Consider the following 9286-nt stretch of genomic DNA (forward strand, 5'->3'; position numbering starts at 1 on the left):
ATCTGTTGTGGTTTGTGATTACATTAAAATGGTAATTGAGATCTGTGACTATGTAAATACGTAAAGTTCAAGTTGGAATAATAACAATATGCGAAGAATAGATTGCTGTTCACCATGTAGAGGTGGTGTTGAGATTCAGATAGGCACAGTGAAAATAGAAAAAAAGTATTTTTTCATCCAACATGTCTGTGGCTCAGTGGCCCCTTTGTATGATGATGAGTATCAATATATCCTTTTCATATGGTAGTTTAATGATGCATTGTACTTTATAGTCGAAAATCATTGCCTTATGAAATCTAGTGGCATATTTGATAAGTACAGTGTTTAATGAGAAATATGAAGTTATCTTTGTTAATTCTGTACATTCTGCATTATAAGACACACAAAATTAGCTGAGTATCCCAGATGTGAGATCATAAACAAATATTTCCCAACAGTTATTAAAACAATGGCAAAAGTGCCAAATGAATACTGCAGTGAGTATTCTGCATCTCCCTTTGTTCTACAAAACAAAGCTGTTGTTCTAGATAGTGGAGTCACTAGATCTTTGGGGGGGAGGGGGGGGGGGGGTGAAACACTTAAGCAATATATTACTGTGTCTCAGAACAGAAACACTATGAAATTTTGTTTTGTTTTTTGCAGAAGTCCTTCATAATATATGATTCTATATTTACGATTTTGCTTGTTTCCTGATCTCTGCATGTCTGTCATTGATATTTCACTAGAGATTTTTTTGTCAATTAGCAACATGATTACCATAGTCAGTTTGTAGTGGGTACCATAAAAAAAGATGAAGGCAGCAATTCATGCCATTGTGTTAGTCCTCACCACATGGCCTCCCATTATGAAGCACGATGGTATAGGAGTTATCTGCAGATTTTAAGTTGTATGTATTAAATTTTAGATCGGCATTTTGCCTATCTGTTCAACAGATTGCATGAGTAATCTATGTCTATGAAATATTCTTTATTATAGGCTTGTAGTTTTTGTTGAGTGCACAGACATGAGAAACCATGAAATATTTTTATCGTAATTACTGCAGACAGAACAATAGCAGTTCTGAACAATGACAGAAAATATTGTCAAATATGATACAGTACTGTTGTGCAACCATCATTTTTGGTTTTGTTTTAGTGATTCTTTGTTGTTGTTGTTGGTTGTTGTTGTTCACAAATAACATAAAGGTAGTAAAAGTATTTTGCAAATGATATTATTAGAAACAGTAATGTGATTTACAATTGTTATTTATAATTCTGTTTTTCTAATGTGTAAATATTTTATTTTATAATAAATGGTTACAGCAATGATGTTTGTAACATTTAGATATTTTCATAAGAAAACTTAATTACTGTATAACATTTGAACAGACCCTTGGTGTGCAGTCATTTGGTAGTGTCTTTACATCTGTGTATTTTAAGGTAAAACAAGATATACATCCAGAGTTCCTAAACCAAATTGTTTTTGCTCATCACAGGGAAGTGAAATAGTTTTACAGGTATTACTGCAAGAGTATGCTTTTTTTATTATGCTGAGTTTTGACTTCAGTAGCTCAATGCAGCTTACAAAGTTGGCCTTCCTGTACATCATCACTGCCTCAACAGTTGGACCTCATGGGAACACACATGCTATGACTACTTAAGCTATAAGCAAATGGTGACATTCTGCAAGAAGTCGCACATATGTGCTAGAAGCACCAGAACTTGTAATGGGTCAGTTGCTAGCTAAAACAAGTGTGGACAGCGGTGAATGGAAGACTAATTTCTTGAAACCTCATTGAAGTTCTGTATTGTGATCTCTTAATTAATAACAGTACATGTGGAAAGACATGGATGTTTTAAATGGAAACAAGAGACAGTGAGAAAATAAAGAAACCTATGTTATGAATGCCTGTGCATAATCTGAGAGAAAGAGAAGTGGACCTTAAAATGAGTTACCAGTATCTATGGTGAAAGGGCAGGAAACTTATACAAGACATTCAATCCACAATTGGGTGTGCCAGCTTTTTGATTAAAGTGGACATTTGTTACATGCCAGTGCATTTCTTGGGTGTTTATGCAGTTTAATTTCATCCCTCTTGTTGTTGTTTTGGATATAAGGAGATTTGTTTCCCATTTTGAACTGAAACAAATAATAACTTTTTCGGTTGCAGTTAACCTTTTGGTGATACAGGGCTGACGTGAAAGAAACTCCTCAGTTTGTGCATATTGTTATGGGTAGCTTTGTGAAGATATTCTCACCTGGATACCCATAATTTATAAATTATTCAAGTAAATCTGGAAGGTAAGATGGATACCATTAGTAGAATTTAGGATGGTACAACTTTTTCAGATTTTGAATGGATGAAATTATGTAAAAAAATAATATTACAAATTGAAAACATCCCAACCATGTGTACAGAGTGTGCAACTCCTGAAAATGTACAAACACATTACATAATATTTGTGCTAATGGATGCACTGCACAGTTTTCAGAAATGTGTTGGAAATAGTCTCATTCTTTATTTCCACTAAACAGGAAACTTGCCATATGGTAAGAATTGATCGGTTTTAGTGTTGCATGGATCCCACACTTTCTGCACCCAGTTCTCTCTCCTTAGATGTTAATTTTATTGCTTATTTTTAAGCCATTTTTCTTGGATACAGTAAAAGGCACCATCATTTATTATTAAGAGAGATAGGGGATAAGCTCAGATTACAGGGTTGAAGTGCAAGGTGCATTCTTCTCATAACCCTTCACATGTGATTAATGTGTTATGTACAGTTGCCTTTAGTAGAAGAGGAAAATTACCCATGCAGCTGTATATTGCTGTCGCTGACAGTGTAGTGCTGCAAAGGTTTTTAAAATGCTGGTGCCCTGTTTCAAAATCATAAAAACAAAAGAACTGTAATGTCATCAGTGAATTGAAGTGAAGGCCCTTATCTCAGCATAAACTAAATTTTTAAATTTGTATCCTTTCTTTAACTCAAAATGACTCTTAAATCAAATATTTGGCCAGTAGAGTTTCAGATAGCTAATTTTAACCATGACTGTGAACTTCAGTTGCAGTTTTAGTGGCTGGTGATGGTGGTGGTGTGTGATAACGCTGACGATTTATCCTGTAGTCCATATTCTATACTGTATGCCGTTTGAGACAGATTTTCTACTGAGTCAGTTCTTATATATGTGAAGCTTTGTTTGCAATTATACTAGTGTTAACAATTAACATTCATACAGGATTGTTGCACCGCACATACTCAGCATAAATAATTTGACTGTCAGAGAACTTTGGACAGAAGACATTGTCACTACTGTTTCCAGTACGTAAGTAAAAAATGAAGTATTTATTGCTTTAGCTTCAGAACATTAGTAACATTTTAATATAGGTCCTTTTTGCAAGTCATGTAAGGAAATCACATAGTTACATACAACTTCAAAAAATTATCTTGTAATTGAGGATGTGTAGTAGGACAATAACAAATACAATTTTAAGCTGTTCTGAAATACTACACTGAAACTAGGGTTTCTGGAAAGTTGATGTCTAATAATAGTGTGCTGTATGGTTGACACCAGTTACTGTGAAAGTTGGGTATTCAGAGATTTAACTGTGTAATTTATTTAGGGTTTTTTTTTTTTTTTTTTTTTTTTTTTTTTTTTTTTAATTCTACATAAGCTTTTAATTTGCCTTTCCATGATGTCAGCATTTTATTTAATTATATTTTATTCAATTTTTCTTTTTTTGCATATTTTCTTTTATGACTAAAACATTGGTGTCGTGTGCACATAATATGGGGGAAAATTAGATCAGTTTGGTAAATTCCTAGTCAGGTCTATACTCTTGTCTGTGCATTCATATTTTATGCAACTCTAGTGTTACAATGATGGACTTTGTGTATGACAAGTTTCACTTTCATTATCAAGCCCAGCATATTCACAAAGAGGCTTCTAAGTTTTAAATGTATGCAGTTTATTAGTAAAACTGTTGAATGACTGCACTGAAATTTTGTAACAATGGTTCTGTGGATTAGGCATATAGCCTTACAGAAAAAGCTTTTGTTTCCAAAGAGCATACAAGACTTGCTCATTTCATATGCTCATTATTTGGGTGCTAGAGAATTGCAACATAGTTCAGTTGAAAAGGAAAATTGCATATCGATTTTTTTTCTACACTGAAATACAGGTAGCATAAAGTTTGCAACACAATACACTGGCGTTTAAGTTGAGACACACACACACACACACACACACACACACACACACACACACACACACACAAGGAATTAAGATGTTCTAAAACTGGCATAGGAAATTTGTGCAGGACATTGAATAGTAGACCTGGTTGAACTTTCTGTCTCATATGGAAGTCTCATTTCTCAAGATCTTTCACACACATTTTGCCCAGAAATATCACGTTCAGGAAGCTAATGAATCAGTAATGTGTATGCCCATCACACTGCTGGCTCTTATTGAGTAACCTTTTTTTTCTTTTTTTTTTTTTTTTTTTTTTTAAATTTATCAGATTGTTGTAGTAGCGTGACAGTTCTGTATACACACTAAAATTTTCAGTGAAGGTAAACCCGCTTTGAGAAACATTAAAATTATTTTATGTTGTTTATTGGTAACACTGTGCTCTTAATTAGCAACTTGACAAGAGCAATACTTGTGTGAAATTGTGCGACATTTATTTTAAAATATGATAAGAATACTAAGTGTGATAACTACAAAAATATAAATAATTGAACTAGTATGTAATTCACATCTATCCACCTTTTCCTCATCTTTTTACTACACGAAATACCTTTGTGAACATCATAACATCACAAAGGATTTGTCATAAAAGTATAAAATTTATGCCACTACAAAGTGCCACAAAGATACACAAAATCAGCCAATGGTCTGGTTCATGACATCTCAGATTTTTTGTGCAGTTGTGGTTGTAGTCGTTTGCATGAAAAATCCCAAATTAAATAATTTTTGGACCTTTCATTTTTGAGATATTAATTTTTTAATTTAGAAAATTGTGATTTTTTTCCTTGTTTTGAAACTTTAAAAGGCCATATCTCAAAACCTGTATTTTGTGCCATTCTATTCAGTTTATATAAGCTTAGAAAATATTTATGACTTTAACAAAAACATAAAATGCTAAATTTTCCGAAACCATTTCTTTCTTTTTTTTTTTTTTTTTTTTTTTTTTTTTTTTTTTTTTTTTTTTTTTTTAAAAAATATCAAAATCAGGTTTCTTTTTTTATGAGCAAAAATTATGTTAGTCCTACACTGTTTGCTAATGTATGTGCTAATACCGTGATGGTATTCCAGTAAGCACGGCATCCTGCACTAAGTCCCTAGGATTTTAGCCTTAGCAATAAGTTGTAATGAAAACATTAAAAAAAACACACATAAGAATGTCAAATCATGGTTATTTTTATTTGGTGACAGTTTATAACATTATTAGAAATTATACATTTCAGTTTGAATTCAGATTTGAATTCCTCCTGTTACCTGTGAAAATATTTTAATGTATACCATGACAACACATGCTCAATAAATACCGTGAATATATTACTTAAAGTTTGTACACTTATCTCAGGTTCCCTAGAATTAATCCATTTTGAACAAGTGCAGGCATGCACAGACCCTCTTTTTTTCCCATAGAAATGTAATCGTTTTTGCCAAGCATTTGTCTCATCATTACAGTAAGACTCTTTCACATTAACAAAACTGTTTCTTGAAGACAAGTTCTGGCCACACTTAGGATCAGAAGTCGAGTGTGCGCCCTTTTCATCCTCTGTTTTCTGTTTTGTTTTTCTTGCAGTGTAGTTGCGTACTCTAAACTCTTTTTCTATACTGGTACAAGGTTTCTTTTTATTACTATGGATTCCCTCTTGAAATCGGAGGTGTTCACCAAACGCAAGCCATTTTAGACAAGCTTATCACTTGCTAAAACTTACTTTACTATCAGATTCTTTGCTTTCATTTTTCAGCAGTCTGGTTTCCTTTCTGTAGATAATTTTAGTTTACATAAAGTGCAAATATTCTTGTATTCTTTATTACATGGTTAGAATATAATAGGGAAACATTCCACGCGGGAAAAATATATTTAAAAACAAAGATGATGTGACTTACCATACGAAAGCGCTGGCAGGTTGATAGAAACACAAACACCTACATACACACAAAATTATATATATATATATATATATATATATATATATATATATATATATATATATATATATATATAAGAGGGAAACATTCCACACGGGAAAAATATATCGAAAAGCAAAGATGATGTAACTTACCAAACGAAAGCGCTGGCATGTTGATAGACACACAAAATTCAAGCTTTCGCAACCAATGGTTGCTTCGTCAGGAAAGAGGGAAGGAGAGGGAAAGACGAAAGGATGTGGGTTTTAAGGGAGAGGGTAAGGAGTCATTCCAATCCCGGAAGCGGAAAGACTTACCTTGGGGGAAAAAAGACCAGGTATACACTCGCGCGCGCCCACACACACACACACACACACACACACACACTCACACACTCACACATCCTTGCGTCATGTTCCATATATACAAACACGCCTGCTAACTTTTATTTGTGTCACACAATTCCTTCTTGGTGTTGCGATTTTTTTCCCATTGATGTATTTGAAGTATTCATGAGATTAAGGAATTGTACTAGTCAGTTACAAAACGTTATTGGACTTATATTTAGCGGAACCTGATAGAAATTTGATTCAGTGTTGTTTGTCTAAATGACTGCACCTATGAAAAGTCAGTCTTTTTCTAAAGGATACTAATAATGACCAGAAAATGTGATGAACCTTGTCAGCAGTAGGTGTTAGATGGTAATTTTGTCATTGATTGACAAAAAATCATGATACGATTATGTGATCATAATAGCACGAATTAGTATTGATTGATTTTTGTTTTTATAGACTACACAATTTAATGCATTCTGGCTATAAAAGAATCAGCACACAGTATTCATTCATATATCTGCATACTAAAAAAAAATGCTGTGAACTATTCAGGCTGCCTCAGTAGATAGCCTGCTTTAAATAAAACAAATTGCTGATAGGCAGTGACTGCGCAATACTGCTTCCACATTAAAATTTGCACATAAGTTATACAAAAAGTATTGATTAGTGTGATGATGGAACTGATTTGACATTAGTCATAATATTAGGTAAGAGAGCATGACATTCAATTTTCTCTCTTCTTCTGGTGTGAAGGTATGTAGAATTTACATGGTAAATTAAAAAAAAATGAAATACATAAATAAAAATAGGGATTCTAAAACACACAACATTAATTTTTACAAAATAGCAGGTGTTATTAAAAAACATGATGAATGAATTTTTTTAGCAGCAGCTGCTGATGCTACAACCATTTAAGATAATGTCCAGTAGCTTGATCCACTGTGACAGGCAGCATCAAGTTGAAACATGTTCTGACTTGTCAGTCAGCATCCAGAGACACTACACTGAGGTTGTGTTTACCATGTCTGTCATTCATCATGAATTTCGAAAATCATGTGAACATTAAATTCTGCTTCAAGTTGCAAAAAAAGTGCCAAAAAACTCATGAAATGTGGAAATTGGTGTATGACGATAATGGTGTAACTCCAAAGACTGTTTACAACTGGTATGAGCGATTTAAAAGCGGAAATGAATCGAAGGATTGCCTTCATTCAAATCCGGTCTTCATGTCCAAAATTGTAACTGGAGATGAAATTTGGGTCTATGGGTATGAATCTGAGATGAGATGAAACTTCAGTGTTCCCAATGGAAATCAAGTGCATCTTTTCATCCTGAAAAGGCATGTCAGTCAAAATCGATATCCAAGTCATGCCCATTTCCCAATTTTGGGGGCATAGTGCAATCAGAGTTCATTACAAGGGGAACAACTGTAAATACTGAATTTTACTAGTGCATACTGCAATGTTAGCGAAACTGTATAGAGAAAGAGACCAGAATAATGGGCCTATGGCTTCCTTCTCCATCATGACAATCCTCACGTTTGATTCCCAAGCTTTTGGCTGGAAAAAGTTTTTCAGTCTGTCCACATCTACATTACTCACCAGATTCAGCACAAAGCACTCCTTGCTCTTCCCAGAAATTAAAACAGTGCTTAATGGAAAACATTTTCACACCATTCCTGACAGTGAGAGGGCCAAGACAGGGCAGCTGAACGCCCATCCAGAAGAAGCGCTCCAGAAATGTTTTCCAGTCATGGATTCAGTGTTAGTATAAGTGCATTGCTAGCCAAGGACAGTACTTTGAATGACATAAAATCAAATTTCATGCAAGCATTTTCTTCTAAAAAAATTATTCACTGCATTTTTTGATAACACGTCATGTGGCAAAGGTGCTAAACCTGGAAAATAGCTGTAACCTGACCACCTCAGATTTCTTTCAAATTTGGTGCAGTCAATGAACCAGATCACTATCAATTTGCAGACACGTATGACAGTTGTAAAGAAAGTCACTGGGGCCATCTAAGTTTGGAAATTGCGTCAAACTGTTGAAACTCCAGGTTGGATATCAACAGTATTAGGAAAAGGATAGATTGCTACCCACTGTAAAGGAAACATGTTGAGTCACAGACAGGCACAATGAAAATACTGTCAGACATTTAGCTTTTGGCCAAGCTGCCAGAGAGGGCAATCGTGTATGCATGATAAGAAGGGTGTGTGTGTGTGTGTGTGTGTGTGTGTGTGTGTGTGTGTGTGTGCGCGCGCGCGTGCGTGCGTTTTTGTTTCTGAAGAAGTCATTGGCTGAAAGCTGAATGTGTAACAGACTTTCCGCTGTCCTTGTCTGTATCTCAACATGACAGCTTTACAGTGAGTAACGATCTAGCATTTTGGAAACTGTATGACATTTATGTGCATCTGTCCCAACATAAATGACCACAATATCATTGAAAAGATAATGAGTGCACATGAAACATCATTGACTTGACCTTTTACCTTGAATATCTCAGAACACTCCACCTTCGATTTATTATGACAAAAAAAATTATTGCTCCAGTGTGTTACTGTAATCGTGGTAAATATCAAGATGGCAGACCAAAGTCATCATGCCCAAAAATTTATTTTGTCACCATCAGTTAACTATGAAAATGTAGAAGATAGTGCATAAATGTGAAACAAAAATTATTAAAAAGCACAACTCCTAAGTAAAATCGTACGAAAATGTAGTTTCTATAGTTTTATTGGTATAACCAACCATTTACCGTGTAGCTTCAATGAGGGGGAAAAAAGCAAAAAAAAAGTTGTTGCAACGTGTTGTCCAAGTCTCCAATTAAATTG

General features: G+C 34.3%; 1 protein-coding gene across 11 annotated transcripts in view; it reads left to right on the forward strand.

The window, feature by feature from the left end:
- LOC124711117 (RNA-binding protein 5-like) overlaps positions 1 to 9286 on the forward strand; it is a 126562-nt gene that overhangs the window by 16748 nt on the left and 100528 nt on the right. For 2 of the 11 annotated variants that reach the window (XM_047240985.1, XM_047240989.1), the window contains exons 2-3: positions 2150 to 2280; positions 3214 to 3300. The exons of 2 other annotated variants lie outside the window; for them this stretch is intronic. The gene's annotated coding sequence lies outside the window, so the exon portion shown is untranslated. The remainder of the gene's footprint in view (positions 1 to 2149; positions 2281 to 3213; positions 3301 to 9286) is intronic. 7 more of the 11 variants (XM_047240986.1, XM_047240990.1, XM_047240988.1 and 4 more) reach the window with 4 other exon arrangements.

The sequence above is a fragment of the Schistocerca piceifrons genome, chromosome 8 (assembly GCF_021461385.2).
Source record: "Schistocerca piceifrons isolate TAMUIC-IGC-003096 chromosome 8, iqSchPice1.1, whole genome shotgun sequence".
Classification (NCBI taxonomy): domain Eukaryota; kingdom Metazoa; phylum Arthropoda; class Insecta; order Orthoptera; family Acrididae; genus Schistocerca; species Schistocerca piceifrons.